Source organism: Phoca vitulina, unplaced genomic scaffold (assembly GCF_004348235.1).
Source record: "Phoca vitulina isolate PV1807 unplaced genomic scaffold, GSC_HSeal_1.0 scaffold47, whole genome shotgun sequence".
NCBI classification, from domain to species: domain Eukaryota; kingdom Metazoa; phylum Chordata; class Mammalia; order Carnivora; family Phocidae; genus Phoca; species Phoca vitulina.
This window is the reverse complement of record NW_022589750.1, coordinates 9071867-9088531: the sequence shown is the minus strand read 5'-3', so window position 1 is coordinate 9088531 and position 16665 is coordinate 9071867. Positions and strand designations below refer to the sequence as shown.

Genomic DNA, 16665 nt, shown 5'->3' with positions numbered 1-16665 from the left:
GAAGGCTTTCTGAATCATGCCCTCTCCCCCTCCTTTGTACTTGATGATTGACCTTGTAATAAGCCCACACGAGAAGAGATTCAGAGGTTTCTCGGTGGAGTAAATTCAAGAGGCCAGAGTATGAGGAAATCAGGAAAAGAGAAAATTCGTGAGATTTGTTTCCTTTTATTTCTTGTCATTTTAAGGGTATGGCATGCGATTCCCGTGACGCTTCAAAATTATTCCTAATCCAGTGTCGTGTGGATTTATGTCATTGTTCTGTTGACCTTGAGAGGAAAGGTCTCCAATAGAGGAGAAGGCTTGAAAATCACAGATGAGTTAGGGGGGTCTTTCCTGCAAAACTGATCCGAATAGAGGACAGTTGCAGGCCGTGTCCTTTAACGCTTTGGTTCGCTCGCTCCTCGTGAGCACACTTGCCTTGCGCCTCGCGAAAAGCTTTTTGCTTTCAATGTTGGCTACAAGGTTGCCCAACTTCTCTGCTATTTGGGGAGGGTATTTCTTTTTTGTATCCTTAGCTCGTTTTCCTCGTGGACTCCAAACGGGCTGCCGGTGGTTATTTTCTTTTAACTTTAAAATTTTTTTTAAACTTTTATTTTTAAAGACTACTTTTTAAATCTCTCACCCAAGGTGGGGCTCAAACAACGACATCAAGAGCCCGACGCTCTTGCGACGGAGCCAGGCCGGCGCCCTTATTTTTCACTTTTTAAAAGGTAGCCTCTGGCTTTTCTTCATCGGCCTCTTGTGCCTGGTTCTGGGACCCAGCCTTTCTCGCTGTAATCTCTTGTTCATCAGTTAGGTGGGGACGTGAAAACGTTTTCCCCTTACGACAGCCCTACCTGCTTAGATGATAAAGACCCAGAAATTAGTCACCTTCCTCCGCCTTTGGTCCCTTGGCGCAGCGGCTCTTTGAGGCTGGCTCGACCGGTTGGGGGCGGGGGAAACACTCAGGAGTTGTCATGGAGACCAGACGAGGACGTGGCGGTAGGGGCGGGGCGAGGAAACGTAACGGCTGCTGATTGGCTAGGAAGCCGCGCCGTTGCGTAGAGACCGAAAGATTCCTGTCTGCGCAGGCGCATTGCTTTCCTGGCCGAGGGGTGTGGCGCCGTTTGGCCTGGGGTGTGTGTTTGGGTCCTTGCGGGCTCCCGGTCCGCTAATCCCAAGGCGTAGCGATCTGTCATCGTCGACCGCCGGGCGGAACTGATTCCCGCGTGGCCCCGCGTCCCGGCTCTGCCGCCACGTCCGGAACCCCCCAGCGAGGCAGGCCCGGGGCGCTGCGGCTTCGCTTCGGGTCCAGCCGCCTGCTCGCCGCGGTCGCTCCCGGAGAGGCTACGCAGCCGGGCGGGTGCCGGCCTGGTGGCTCGGACCGCAGCGCAGCGACTCGGGCGCCAAGGACCGGGCGTGGGCCGCCCGCTGCGGTGGGGCGGCCGAGCCCTGCTGTGTCCGCTTTGGGAGCCCGGAGAGCCACTGACCGTCGGCCCAGGGAGGAGGGAGGACGAGGGAGCACGGGAGAGGTGGACTCCATAGCCTAGGGCACGTTAGAGAGGGCGCGGGACTCAGTCTAGAGCCTTTGGAGCTATGAATTAATGTCCCTAAGTTTTCAAACCTTCCTTCACAATCATATTCTTCCATGAAAGACCTAAAATGACTTACAAAACCATTATGAATTTTCTAGTAGAAACACTTAAGTAGACGTAAGGAATCAGTTTCAAAAGGAAAAGTGCTCACCCTGAACTCCAAGACTAATCTATTAAATGCCTAACTTTACAAAACACTTTGCATTTGAGGAAGAAACTTTACAAAACTTTACAGAACAGTTTGCATTTTTGTAACAGTTAATTATTGTTTTAAAAAATCGCCCGTGGGTGGCTCAGTCGGTTAAGCAACAGACTTGGTTTGGGCTCAGGTCATGATCTCATGGGTTTCTGCTCAGATCATGATATGGGTCTTGGGGTCCAGTCCCACATAGCGCTGTGTGCTCAGCGGGGAGTGTGCTTGAGGATTCTTTCCCTCTGCCCCTCCCGACCTGTGCACGTGCTCTCTTTCTCTCTCTAAAATAAATAAATCTTAAAAAAAAAAAAAAATGGCCCTCATTTTTTTCCCTTCTTATTTTTTTCCTGTGTGTGTGTGGTGAGAAGGTTAAGTCAATATGAGGACCCACAAATAACTTAGTGGTTTGGGTTTAAACACACACAGTATTAGCATGCACTTCCCCCAAAGCTGACTCAGACAAGAGTTTGGAGGCAAGTAGTTAATTTGGAGGCGATCCTAAGAAGCATGGTGATGGAATGGGGAAGTGAAACAGGGAGGAAAGAAAGTCAATAAAGGGCAGTTAGTGAGCAGGTGACCATTGAGGCTCACTGCTCTGTGGACCCCTTGAGAGACTGTGTAGACTACATCTCAGACTTGCTCAAGAAGGGTCCAAGAACCTGGGTATTTATTCACCAACTTCCATTCCTCATTGGTTGAGGTTTGCTTTTGGAGTATTAACTGGCACTTCTGTACATCTTTGCAATATAACTATCTATTTATTTATTTATTTATTTTTAAAGATTTTATTTATTTATTTGAGAGAGAGCATGAGAGGGGAGAGGGTCAGAGGGAGAAGCAGACTCCCCACTGAGGAGGGAGAAGCAGACTCCCCACTGAGCAGGGAGCCCAATGTGGGACTCGATCCTGAGACTCCAGGATCATGACCTGAGTTGAAGGCAGTTGCTTAACCAACTGAGCCACCCAGGCGCCCTATCTTTTTTTTTTTTTTTTAGATATTTATTTATTTATTTATTTAGAGAGCATGTTAAAGGGGGGAGGGGGCAGAGAGAGAGAGAGAATCCCTAGCAGATTCCACGCTGAGTGTGGAGCCCGAGGGCTCTCACAACCCTGAGATCATGACCTAAGCTGAAATCAGGAGTTGGATGCTTAACTGACTGAGCCACCCCCGCAACCCCTTGACTGGTTGTATCTTTAAGATAAAGTCCCAGAAGTGGAATTTCTTGGTCAAATTATATCCATATTTTAAACACATATTGTCAAGTTGCCCACCCAAAAGCCACCTGTTTACCTTCCCCCAGAGCTTGGCCATGTGGGCAGAAAATGGAAGGGCTGCTTGTGACAAGAGAATCTCAGTGGGTAAGCCAGGCCACCTGGAGGGTCGGGGCTAGGCTGAGGGGAAGAGTGGTTTCATCTCTTACTGTTCACAGACGACAGAAATGGCAAGCTAAGATAATATCAATGACAATTTTCTTTCACCTTATTTAGACACTGAGGGACAAACTTCCTGATATTTTTTAGGAAAATAATAAAGCAAGCATAATTCCCATTTAAAAGGGGGATTTTAAGCTAGGGAATCTTTTTTTTTTTTAGATTTTATTTATTTATTCAACAGAGAGAGACACAGCGAGAGAGGGAACACAAGCAGGGGGAGTAGGAGAGGGAGAAGCAGGCTTCCCATGGAGCAGGGAGCCCGATGCGGGGCTCAATCCCAGGACCCTGGGATCATGACCTGAGCCGAAGGCAGACGCCCAACGACTGAGCCACCCAGGTGCCCCTAAGCTAGGGAATCTTTAAAATTGTTTTTAAATTGGAGGATAGTTGACATATTAGTGCCAGGTATACGACATAGTGATCAGATAATTATATATATTATGGAATGCTCATCATGATAAGGGTAGTTACCATTTATCACCATACTATTATAATACTACTGACCGTATTTCCAAAGCTGTACCTTTCATTTCCGTGACTTACTTATTTTATAACTGGAAGTAATTTTCTTTGCCTGTTTTGTCTATCCCTCTATCCCCCTACCCTCTGGCAACTACCAGATTGTTCTCCATATCTGTGAGTCTTTTTCTGTTTTGTTGTTTGTTTTGTGTTTTTAGACTCCACATATGAGCTGGAGAAACTTGATTTTACATGTTTTTCATTGCAGAGATGCAGCCTCTCTCATAGAGGCACGTGTAGAACTTGGTACACCCAGTGGTATGCTGCTAAATTCTCAACAACTAGCTTTCGGAAGTGAGAGCGGGCAGAGTCTGGATTTGTAGTATTAGCCATTTTCTGTGGTGTAAATAATCCCATCATGCCTGATTTCAAGCTACCAACAGCACTGAGTTGGGAAGAAATGGGCATGATTGGTACAGGACGGCTCCAACACAGTCCTGGGGGATTTTTCTATTTCATCAGAAAAATAGATATTAGTCACATTCTGTCAGTTCCATCTACTTACCATGAGGAAAACAAGGGCAACGTTTCATAGGCATTTCAAATATCTTGAAATTTTCCCGAGTGTCTCCATAACCCATACTCTCAAAGATCTTCTGTTTTCTGACTCCCAACTGATCCTGTTAGTAGGACCACTTTTTTTTTTTTAAAGATTTTATTTATTTGACAGAGAGAGACACAGCGAGAGAGGGAACACAAGCAGGGGGAGTGGGAGAGGGAGAAGCAGGCCTCCCGCCGAGCAGGGAGCCCGATGCGGGGCCCGATCCCAGAACCCCGGGATCATGACCCGAGCCGAAAGCAGACGCTTAACGACTGAGCCACCCAGGCGCCCCAGTAGGACCACTTTTAAAGGGTTCCAAGTGACAGCACCAGAGTCTATGTGAATAGTGCCCCCCACCCCGCCGAGTTACATAGAGGACACAAAATGGTAGTGGAAAGATTTATGGGGAATGTCTGTTCTGGGGAACGTCCATGTTTGAAAAAGACTGTGAACACCTGAAACTAATATAACACTGTATGTTAAATATACTAGGATTTAAAATAAAATGACATTAGGGGGTCTCAGTCGGGTAAGCCTCTGACTCTTGGTTTCAGCTCAGGTCATGATCTCAGGGCCATGAGATGAAGCCCCACATCAGGCTCTGTGCTGAGTGTGGAGCCTGCTTAAAATTCTCTCTCTCCCTGTCTCCCTCTATCCCTCCCACCCCTGTTCATGCTCTCTGTCCCACTCTCTCTTAAAAAAAAAAAAAAAAGCCAAAAAACTTATGCTAGAAAGAAGCCATACAATGCAATAAGTATGGAACAGCCTTCAGTAATCACTGAAACCTAATTTGATAAAAAATAATCCATACTTGAAAGAAACCCTCTGAATATTTCAAAGGTGGAAGACCCTTGACTGTGACACACATCTTACTCCTCACTCTAACACACCAGAAAGAAGAATGTGAATGCAACAAATATGCCAAAACCTCTGGTCTTAGCTCCCCCCTTACTCTTCATCAGACAGTTCACACTGAAAAGAAACCTTACAAATGCTGTGAATTTGTGGGGACCTGTCATCACTGAGCTTTTACTCTACCTCTGCAGATTCACCCTAGAGAGATCATATAAATACAGCGCAGCCTTCAGTTTTCGGTTAACCTTAATCAGCATCAGATAATTTACATATTATGCATGTAATAAATATGAATATATTAATATAATGAAAGCAGGAATACAATTCATATATTATCAATATCAGATAATGCCCACTGGCAAAAACAACAAAGCCCCAGAAATACAATAAATGTATTGTGAACCTGTGGCTTAGAATTCTATGCTTACTCAGCAATTACAATTTTTTATAGGAACCCCAAATCCTGGAATTTAAATAAACATATAAATAAAAAGACTCCAGTAACACCAGCTTAATTTTATATAGGATAATCCTTCCTGGAGAAAATACTTCTATTGCAATTGGAATCGTGGATCATTTCCAGTCGTCTCTAATCAGAGATTTTAGAACTGAAAGGGAGCTACAAATATCTAGTACAGGTCTTTTGTTTCATAAATAAGGAGATAGAGATCGGGAGAGATTAACTGATATGCCCAGCCCATGTTCGTTTTATGTTTTTGTTTCTGTGAGTTTTTTCGGGGTGGGGGTAATCAATAGCGGAGATGAATTTCCATAGACCTCCCTACCTCCCCAAAATACTTCTTGGTGACCTGTAGACTATAAGGCAGTAATACTGTGAGTGCAGTGGACATAGGGAGGCTTCCAAATGGGGTAAATGGGTGGGCTGAGTGAGGGACAGGAGGGGACTGCTTACCGTTTTGTGGAACTTGCTGACTGGGGCACTGTGCTGAGGCCACAACCTAGGGTGCTGTGAATTCCATGCTGTAGAACTGGGAGTGGGGAGTGGGGCACGCGTGCTAGGATTTGCCTGAGGCAGTTGGGGATTCACTGGATAAGAATGACTTTTCTTTTTCTTTCTTTTTTTAAAGATCTTATTTATTTATTTGAGAGAGAAAGCACAAGCAGGGAGGAGGGGCAGAGGGAGAGGGAGAAGCAGAGTCCCCACTGAGCAGGGAGCCCAAGGCCAGGCTCCATCCCAGGACCCTGAGATCATGACCCGAGGCAAAGGCAGATGCTTAACCGACTGAGCCACCCAGGCACCCAAGAATGGCTTTGCTTGCTACTGAATTTAAGCCTCAGAATATCGCAAAGCTGTGAAAAGAATTCTGTGTGAGAGCAACCATGGCTAAGAGATCGCTAGTTCCAACAGACATTAGAAACAGATCTCGTAAAGATACCTTGTCACTGTGATATTTTTGTGAGTGAATGAATGAGCACATTTCTGTGCATTCACAAGACTTCCATTCTCTTAGATCAGGGGTTCTCGACCATGTTCCTTTTTGCCCCATCCCCTGGGGGGTAGAATGGCATTTGGAGACCTTTTCAGTTGTCACAACTTGGGGAGAGGGTGTCACTGGCCTCTAGAAGATAGAAGCAAGGGATGCTACTAAACATCCTTCAATACACAGGACAGCCTCCTACACCATCCCACCCCCATTTATCTGGCCCCAAATGGCAATAGTCCTGACGTTGGAGAAACCTCAGAGACGCAATTTATCATGGCTCTGTGTGACCACCAGGTGGCAGTCATGATACATGCTGCTGGGATAGTAAAGGAGTTCACTAGAGCATAGTTGATCGGAATAGTCTATCTCAACCCAGACAGACACACACACAAGTTGTTTTTCAATTACAAAAGTGAAAAAATTTTCACAATAGATTCAAATAACATAGAAGTATATAAACTGGGGCACCTGGGAGGCTCAGTCGGTTAAGCGTCTGCCTTCAGCTCAGGTCATGATCCCAGGGTCCTGGGATCGAGTCCCACATTAGGCTCCCTGCTCAGCAGGAGCCTGCTTCTCCCTCTCCCCCTGCTTGTATTCTCTCTGTGTCAAATAAATAAATAAAAATAAGTATATAAACTAAAAAAAAAAAAAAAAAGGGTTCTTCTGTTCCCCTTCAATTCCTACGCTTTAGAACTAAGTTTGATGTGGGCCTGGCCAGATTCCTATGTATGTGCGTATGTACACATATGTATAACTAGTCTCGTACTGTTGCTTTTGTTTTGCAGCTCACTTTTAATTCTCAGCATTATACTGTGGACATAAGTAATTTAGAGCTACCTCATTTTTAAATGGATGCATAGTGTTCTGATATATGCATGGACTGTAATTTATTTACATATATTCTTCTTGATAGGCATCTGGGTTCGTTCCAATTTTTTGCTGATACAAGCAATATTATGGTCTTGCTGTTATTTCTGTAGGATAGATTCCTGGAAATGTGAGAGCTGGGTCAGAGTGTATGTACATTTAGAATCCTGATGAATTGGCAGTACTAATCTGTACTCCCATAGTGTAAGGGAATACCTATTTCCCCGTACTCTTTCCTGCACTGGATACTATCAGTATTTTATCTTAATTTATATTTTATTACACTGTATTCTTACTGATTCATCATTTCATATACTTATCTATATTTTCATGTTTATCAGTCCATGAATTGCCCATTCATTTCCTTTTCTCATTTTATATTGTTTTCTTTTTATCAGTTTGAAGTAGCATTTTATACATTTTGCTTATTAATACTTTATCTGAAGTTTGTTTTTAATTAAGGGATGAGTTAGGGATAAAACTGTATTTTCTCATATAGTTAGCCAATCAAACTAATAGTCTTTAGTACATAATCCCCTTCCTTTCTCATTGTACTAAAATGCATCCACACTTGGGTCTGTTTTTGGACTCTGTTCTAGCGAATCTTGTGCCAGTTTCACAGTGTTTTATTTATTATAGGTTTATAGCTAGTGAAGAGGATGGGAAAATGTTAGGTGATATACTATTTGATACAAAAGCTGGATAGTAGGAGAAAACATGGCAAGAGATTGGAAGAAAGCCAGAAGCTAAAGAAGAAATGCAGGTAAGGGAGAAGGAGGGATGACGTTGGAGTGTAGGTGGGGCTCAGATCATACGAGATCCTGCAGGCCATTTGAAAATTTGGATTTTTACCTTCAGAGTGGTTGAGCTATGGAAGGATTTTAACCACAGGAATAACACCATCAGATTTATATTTTATAAAGCATTCTTTGGACTTCTGTTTCCAGCCATGATGGACTCACTGGTACCAGACAAGCCTGCCCAGCATAAACTCCTATAAAACTTGACAAAACGTAAGAGATAACAATTTTTAGGCAATGGATGACAGGCAGCAATATCCATTTGTGAAATATAAAGAGTCAGGTGTGAAGTGTGTAGTGTGAAATGAGGTAGGAAATGTGGAATGTTTTACATGAAGTGTCAAGTGTGAAGAGGAAAAAGGTACAATTGGTTCTAAAGAGATGCTGGTCTATTAAGGACGCATATTGTTAATCCTAGAGCAACCACTAAAAATATTATAACAAGAAATGTAACTAAGAAGGCAATAGAATAAATAAGATTAAACGCTAAAAAATATTGAATTGACTCAAAGAAAGGCAGAAAAGTAGAAACAAGAAAAAGTAGGAGTGGGGCGCCTGGGTGGCTCAGCCGGTTGGGTGTCTGCCTTTGGCTTCGGTTGTGGTCTCAGGGTCTTGGGATCAAGCCCCGTGCTGGGCTCCCTGCTCAGCGGGGAGTCTGCTTCTCCCTCCCCCTCTCCCTCTGTGTGCTTGCTCTCTCTCTATCTCAAATAAATAAATTTTAAAAAATAGAGAGATTAAAAAAATCAGATACGCAGTTTCCTGGGACCGGGGGTGGCAGAGAGATTGACTGTAAAGGGAACTTTCTGAAGTGCTGGAAATATTCTTTTTCTTTTTTTAAAAAAGATTATTTATTTGAGAGAGAGAGCACGAGTGTGCATGAGTGGGGGGAAGGGCAGAGGGACAAGCAGACTCCCCGCTGAGCAGGCAACCTGACACAGGGCTTGATCCCAGTACCCTGAGATCACGACCTGAACCAAAGTCAGATGATTAACAGACTAAGCCACCCAGGTGCCCCAATGCAGTTGATTTTTAAAAAGCTTTCTCTGGATGCAATATGGAGAATGGACTGGATAGAAGAACAAATGGATGCAGGAATCCTAGTTTGGAGGCTATTGTCATACTGCAGGTAAGAAAGAGACAATGGCGATTTGGACTACAGTGATGGCAGTGCAAATATGAAGGGTAAAGGTTCTGGAGATATTTGGGATGTAGAATGGTGATGGAATGGGTATGGGGGGACAGGGAAAGGGAAGAGTTAGGGATGTTCTCTGGGTTTCTGTTTGTACATCTGGTTGGGTGCTGGTCACAATCTCAGAGAAAAGAACCAGGAAGAGGGCCAGCTTTGTTGTGGCGGGATCTGGACAGGTCACAAGTTTAATTTTCGACACGTTAAGCTTGAGGTGGCTATAAGAAAGTCAAGTTCTCATATTTCCTATGCGATCTCCTATTTCAAGTCTGGGCTGGAGATACCAATTTGTGAGTCATTTTTACCAGTGGAAACTGAAGTCTTAGGAATGAATCATCTAGGGAGAGAGAGGAGGTTAGGAATAGGAGGAGGTCTTGGGTTAAGACCTCAAAGGACTTCTCACATTAACAGCCAGGTAACAGGAGAAGAGCAATGTCCACAGGGATGAAGGCAACCCAGAGAATGTGACGTCCTTTGAAAATTATCCATTCGTGATCTGGTTTTCTGATGTGTTATCTTGTTCTAAAATCTACATTCCTACAGTAACCTCGAGAATTACACAAAGCAAGTCCTACTGATTTTAAAGGTGAAGAGATTTGGGGCTGATAAGACAAATGACACCCGTAAGTGGCCAATCGAGGGCTGTGCTGGAATGCAGACCCAAGTCTTCTGACTCCCAAACCCCAGGCGGCTCTGCTTGTGAACACCATCACTGAACTGCCCCAGGAGATGTGCCAACAGACAGATCTGTTTTTTTAAAGGTGCCGTTCTCTATGTAAATGATGAGTTGTTATTTTGAAAGTTGGAAGATATGAGAAGGCATGAAAAGGTCACTGCCAGCAATAATTTCATGTAGCTTTCTTCCTGCTACACACCTGCTTACACAGACACACACACACACACACACCAGAGCTATTCTTTTGGACATAATTAGGCTCATGGTGTACAGTCCATTTTATAATCTTCCTCCAGAAGAAACATAATATACTGTGATCCTTTCCTCATACCATTACATAATGAAAACCTGGTTCGAATGAATTGTTTGGCAGAATCTTAGGAGAGCAAACAGAACACCTTGCCAGAAGCAGACAAGTCATGTTGGGTAGATGACTTACAGTCCTACCCAACTGCCTATGCCTCTTTAAACACTGGTTATTGAAGCCAAAACATGAGTCCCCTTTTGGGAATGAATAGTGGTGCAGGAGCTAAAGTCTCCATGACTTGATCGGTAATCCTTGCTGCTCTCATGTAACCCTGGAGGGTATGTGTTGTATACCTCAACCGGGTGACCTTACCCAGGCCTGTGGGCCCACCTCACAGGCATGTGTTTCTAGTCTAGGGGGACAGAATGAACACAATCCTTCCCATATCCTCCAGATGAAGCCATACCATACATCAAAGATGAATCTACCAATGCCCCTCCTCTCAAATGAGGAAAACAAAACCAACAGATCAGTATGAATGTCAGGATGGGTACCAGGCAAGGTAGGGTTTCAAACAGGTTTCAAACTCATGCATACATGAATCCAGAGTTGGGGGGGGGGGTGCATTCTCGAGAGGTCAGTGGAAGTAATGCTTCTCTTAGGTTAAGAAAGCTGTGTCTTGTCTTCCTTTTTCTGGGGACCCCCTAGCCCTATCTGCCTGCAAAATCCCCTCCCCCCTTGAGATATTTTACTAAGATTGCCTTTCATCCTTAGCAAAGTATTAACAATGAGGCAGTTGGCCTCCTAGAGGAAGGTCACTCTGCCTATTTCAAGGACTTGTCAATGGGCTGTAAGTAGTAAGGACACTTAAGTTTTCTTTTTCCTTTGTTTCCCACATCATTACCCATAGAAACTTCACGAGACAGACAAAACCAGCCCTCATTTTAAGTCATCTTTGGTGATGAATTGCAACAGATACAACATGAATTTAACTAATAAATTCAGGTAGAGTAAAGGTTGATTATCTGTATTATGTTTGATGTGTTGGTAACTCCAAAAGACATGCCTATTTTAATTAAGCCAACAGATGTAAACTTTAATTTACCAGAGATTATCCCAGATCACGTGAACCTAAAAAAACATTTGGATTAGTTTCTATCTTTCTGAGCTTTAGAATCCTCAATTTTTATATAAGCATTTGTCTTCAAACCACCTAATTACAGAGCTCTTTTACAATTGAATTTAGCAATACCATCTGGAGGTAGAAAATACCACATATCCACAGACAGAAACAAAAACCTTATAGTTGCGATTTGTATTTATCCTTGACAAATAATCTTATGGAGGCTGGGTGCTAGGTTTTGAACAAGGGTGCTTTTCTAGCCATTTTTAAAAGTCCTCTTTCCCCACCCCTCACCCTTTCTTCCCTTCAGTTTTAAGAAGGGAGAATGATTTGGATAAGAGTTCCCAGAGAGGCTGAAGGACTTTGAATTGTTTCTGGGGCCATATTTCTAGTTTTTGCAAAGATGTGCAAGATAAGGACAGTTGCTTTGAACCCCTCAAGGATTTGGGTTGCAATTTAAATGACATCGTAGGTTGATTTACCCATCTGCTTACTTTCTCCTCAATTTGCTTCTTTCCCTCTGAGTACATAGTTCATTTGGACTTAGGGGAGAAGGCCTTAAAAAGAATTCCTATCAGACTGATATCTGAATATCAGCTTCCAATCTGGCCAAATTTTGGCTACAGGTATCAGGGCTTTACCATGGTGAGGACAAGGAGGGTCTTGATTTTAATGCCCTGTTCCCTGGCATCTCACTTAAAGAGTAAGATGAAGGTAGAGCAGTAAGAAGTATTTCTTCAGGAGTTGATATTTTGGGGGCTCAATTTTGTCACTATTTCAGAAAGTTTCTTACTAGTTTCTTGCATGGATGGTCAGCGTTTTTTTAAAAGCTTCTAAATACCAATCAGAATATGCACCCCACTCGGATTGTTTAGTTAATAGCCACTTTCTGGATTTGGGTGCACAAATACACTAATTAGGTATTCCAAAGGATCCTCATTTAGGCCATTTGAACATTAAAATCATCCTTAATAGGGGCGCCTGCATAGCTCAGTCGGTTAAGCATCTGACTTTGGCTTAGGTCATGATCTTGGGGTCCTGGGATCAGGCCCCGCATTGGGCTCCCACTCTCTCTCTCACACATAAATAAATAAAATCTTTTAAAAAATTTTAAAACCATCCTTAATAGGATCCTAAAAATTTTCTTATCCCAGGAACCTGTACAGGGTGCATGCTTCCAGTGATCCAGGATGCTGTCACCTCCTTCTACGGGGGACTTCTAGGCCCAACTCTAAAGAGCATTCAGTTCACCAGAGCATTTACTAAAGGGGCCTTTCTTCTTTGATTAAAACCTTTCCCCTGACCTTGGGTCTCCATTAAGGATTTGTCTCCACCTGCCAAGAGGTCTCTCTAATAAGTGTTGGTGGAGCCAACCATTTGGCTGTTCTTAGCCAGCTGAAAATTTCCTTCTCTGGAGGTTTGGTAAGTAAGCTCGTAAGACTGATAATTTAAAAGTGCACACTCAGTTGTTTGGCTATACCAAACTGGTGCCTCTCAATCATCTCCAGAACCAGAGTTTTATCTCATTGAGGCGTCCAGGTTTAGGTATTCAGGATCAGGTATCCCTGATGAGCCTCCAGGACTCAGGAACACAGGGATAATCCCCCAGGCTTCCCATCCAGACCAGACCAGAGCCCTTCCTTTTCTCTCCCCTTGAAATAGGGGCAGAGCCAGAAAGCCGATTTGTGGGGTAATTGCCATTGACCTCTCTGAAGGGACTCTGATTACAATGTCCAGAGCAGCTACTGAACCCATTCAGTTGTACCAACCAACACATCAGGTGCTGATAGGAATTCTCTTAATGCCCTTCCCCCAGCTTCCCCAGCAACATAGACCAGTTGCCCCAGTGATCTGCTGCTGCCCACCTGGTGTGAGCTGGGGGATCTCAGAAGGGTTAGGTAGGAGGTCCCATCTGGGCTGTTGGATTTTGTAACCTGAAATTAGGTTCACCTCTTGGTCGGTGTGGAGCCAAAAGACACAGCCAAGCCAAAGAGTACAAAAAAAAAAAAAAAGGGTTTTACTTGTGACAAGTAAGGAGAACACCAGGGTTATTTCCCAAAGCAGTGTCTCCTGGGACAACAAAATTGGGGAGTTTTAAGCTAAGGGTGCATGGATATTCATGGAGTGGGGTGGGGTTTTGGCACAGCAGAGTTCTATCCAGAATTGGGGCAAAATTCATCCAGGTCCTGGTAGACTGAAGTCATGGGGCCAGCAAGGGCCGGCCCCCTCAATTCTCTGGTTCCTGTTTAGTCTGGTGTTTCAGTACTCCGGGGGGTTTAAATCCTGCAAAAATGACTGAAGAATCAGGGTCAATCTTTGCTTTTGAAACAGCACTGGGGGTCTTACCACCAATTTATTATCTCTGATAGGGTTAGGCTATCTCCTGGCCCAGGAGTGGGTGTTTGTTTTCACATTTTTCTGTTCCCTTAAACTCATTAACTACTGAGGTCTATTTCCCCCCAAATTTAGCATTTTCCAGGAAGTTCCACAGGAACTGTGATTGAGCAAGTGCACCAAAATGGCTGGGGGCCTCAAATATTAAGAAAGCTATGCCTTGTCTTCGTTTTTCCAGGGATCCTTAACCCTCTTGGCCTGCAGAGGGTTATCCTTGGCCTGTTTCTTGTCTCACAGCTTAAGAAAACTCCTTTGAGGAAGTCTTCAGCTCATCAAATACCTGGTGTGTATTTGTGACCATATATTATTGGTTTACAAATCCACTTGCATTTATAGGATGTCTTCTCTTTCAATTTCTTCACAAAATGTAAATTAGTAGGAGCAGATACTGCATCATCCCCATTTTATGCATGAGGAAACAGGCTCAGAGAGGTTAAGATACTTAACAGGGTCACGCAGCTAGCTTGGTAGGTGCTAGGCCGGAGTGTTAGAGACTCACCACCTGGCACTTCTAACTCCAGTTTCTCTCTCTGACTCCATCTGGATTCCTCCCATAACAAAAATACTCAAGTCTCCTGTTTAATAAGCTTGTTTCCGTCCTACTAAAATTCTTGGCAAGACAGTGATTATTTTATTCTCACGGAGGTTATAGCTCCAATGTCTTCTTTTGAGCACTCCTGAGGTTTATTTAGTTCCTGAGTCTGCATCATGCTTTGAAGGAAGGCTGGCTGCCCCCTCATTCCAGGAAATCCATATACACAGAAGTTAGCTTCGTCCACCATCAGGGTACAAAAATACAGAGCATTCTTCAACCATCTGGTTTGCAACAAAGAGGTAGAAATTGAAAACTTTTGAGCAAATGGGTGTCCCCAGGAGGAGTGGAACTAAGAATGGATTGTCAGGGACTCCTGAGACAAAGCATCTTCCCCCAGGGAGAGAAGACTTCCCTGAGGCAGTGAGGATATTGTTTATAGAGAAACCAAACCATTGTCCTCTGATCCTGGCCACAGAGATCCTTGGAGGGAGGGGCAGGTTTTGGCCCTAGAAAGAAAAATGTTTTTTTCCTTCCTTTGTTTAGGGATGTAGGTCAGTAGTCCTTACTTCTTATTCAAAATAATAATAATAATAATATAAATAAAAGGAGCTGATTCCAAGATTTCTGGGGGAGAGTTAACAAAATGCACGTTCTCAAATAAACTGTAGACGTGATCATGAGCATCACAGGCTCTGAGTTAGCCCGTTGGGTTCAAACCCCAGCTGGTGCAGAATCCAGCATCTTTGGGCAAGTTATTTAAGCCCAGTTAGTTTCTTCTTCTACTAAGTAGGAATAGTAATAGCATCTCTCCCTGTGGGTTGTTGTGAAGATTAGCCCATATGTTATATGTAAAGCCCTTAGCACTGATATTGATATGAGTATTATCAGTTGTATATGCCTTTGAGCGTCATCAAACCCCACGTGCAGAGATGCATCAGCCAGCTCAGGGCCGTACGTTTTCTGGATTGCTATGAATGTCCTATTTGTGCTGCCCATGCCCACTCATGGCCCACTTTACCACTCTCGGCCTGAGCTAATGAAGGAAGGTTCTGGAGCTTTTGGCAGCTCCAGCTTCTTGCAGAAACCCCATTTCTCCCAGTCCTCTCTGCTTGGGAAGCCCCTCTGCCTGTCTGTGTAGTGCCTGGCTCTCTTCGTAGACAACTGTAGCAGCCAGGGGGCAGGCTGCCCCGATAAATGCCACTTTGACATACTGATTATTTTAAGTGAAAGTTACTTAAGAGACAGCCTATGTAAGAAGGAATCTCAGACCCTCCTCTGTCCCCCTGAAAACAGGAATAAATCTCCAGTGGGAAAGGTGCCCTCCCTGTACCAGGAGGTAAAGAGGCATCCTTATCCTCAGAGGTGGGAATTTAGGGCTGAAAAGGCTGTAGAAACAACCTTTGTTACTTTGTCCTAATTAAACCCCTCCAGCCCAAATTCTGTTTAGAATCCCTCACTAACTGAAGCTCCCAAAGTTCAGTTTTCTTTGTCCAGGCACTTCCTCACAGATTTACTGTCTCTGTCTAAAAAATATAAAAACTGCCTGCCTTGGTCATTTTGATGTAGTTTTGGTATGTAGGTGGGGTCCAGAGCCAATGACTAAGAGAATTCTTGAGACATCTTTGGTGCAAAAAGGTGATTTTATTAAAGCGTGGGGACAGGACCCCTGTGGGCAGAAAGAGCTATGAGGGGTGGCTGATTATATACTTGGGAGCTGGGGGTAAGGAAGAGGGGAGGTTTTCAAAAGAACTTTCATATGCTAAAGAGGACCCACAAGATACTGGAGGCCTTGCCATTGTCACGTTAAGGTTGTTTTTCCCTCTAGTGAGGCATTAACACAAAGACAGCTGGGAGTTTCCTGGAGGAACATTATTATACTCTGCCTGCCTCAGGTATTTGTCAATGGGCTGCAGGTTGTTAAGGACATTTAATTTTATCTGTATTTCCTTCTGGAAGTTAGGTTATTGATAAGAATGCTTTCTCCCTGTAAATCACTAAGACATTTGTGAACTGAGGGAGACTCATGTCTTGCAGGACTGTAATCTCTATAAATTAACCATTTGTTTTTCCAGAAAAGGGTGCAGGACACAGTCTCAGTAAAGTATAATCCCTTAAAATCAATCAAATTCAGGGACACCTGAGTGGCTCAGTCGTTAAGCGTCTGCCTTCGGCTCAGGTCATGGTACCAGGGTCCTGGGATCGAGCCCCACATCGGGCTTCCTGCTCAGCGGGAAGCCTGCTTCTCCCTCTCCCACTCCCCCTGCTTGTGTTCCCTC

General features: G+C 44.0%; 1 protein-coding gene across 1 annotated transcript in view; it reads left to right on the top strand.

The window, feature by feature from the left end:
* The window catches only part of TRIM16 (tripartite motif containing 16), a 50375-nt gene that overhangs the window by 8066 nt on the left and 25644 nt on the right, over positions 1–16665 (top strand). Inside the window, exons 2-3 of the mRNA XM_032431760.1 lie at positions 9958–10175; positions 14033–14137. The gene's annotated coding sequence lies outside the window, so the exon portion shown is untranslated. The remainder of the gene's footprint in view (positions 1–9957; positions 10176–14032; positions 14138–16665) is intronic.